The sequence below is a fragment of the Diceros bicornis genome, chromosome 5, assembly GCF_020826845.1.
Source record: "Diceros bicornis minor isolate mBicDic1 chromosome 5, mDicBic1.mat.cur, whole genome shotgun sequence".
In the NCBI taxonomy this organism is placed as follows: domain Eukaryota; kingdom Metazoa; phylum Chordata; class Mammalia; order Perissodactyla; family Rhinocerotidae; genus Diceros; species Diceros bicornis.
In genome coordinates this window covers 72742059-72742357 of record NC_080744.1, presented here as the reverse complement: position 1 = coordinate 72742357, position 299 = coordinate 72742059, and positions in this window count along the sequence as shown.

Genomic DNA, 299 nt, shown 5'->3' with positions numbered 1-299 from the left:
AATGCAGCTTCACACGCTGACCGCGCGTGGGAATTCTCATTTTAAGTAAACAGCACACGGTACTTCAATTTTGATCACTTGGTCGGCAAACGCTACCTTGCAAAACATTGCATCCAACACTTCGCCCTCCGCCCTCAAGACCTGCGAGGGAACCCGCACCCGACCAGACAGCGCGCCACGGGTGGGGCCTTCGCCGCGCCGCGCCGCACTGCGCGTGCGCGCGCCGCCTCTTGCGTCACTCTGTCGCGCCCAGCTTTTCCTCGGCGGTGTCTCTTGGTCCCGGCAGTGGCGGCGGCGGC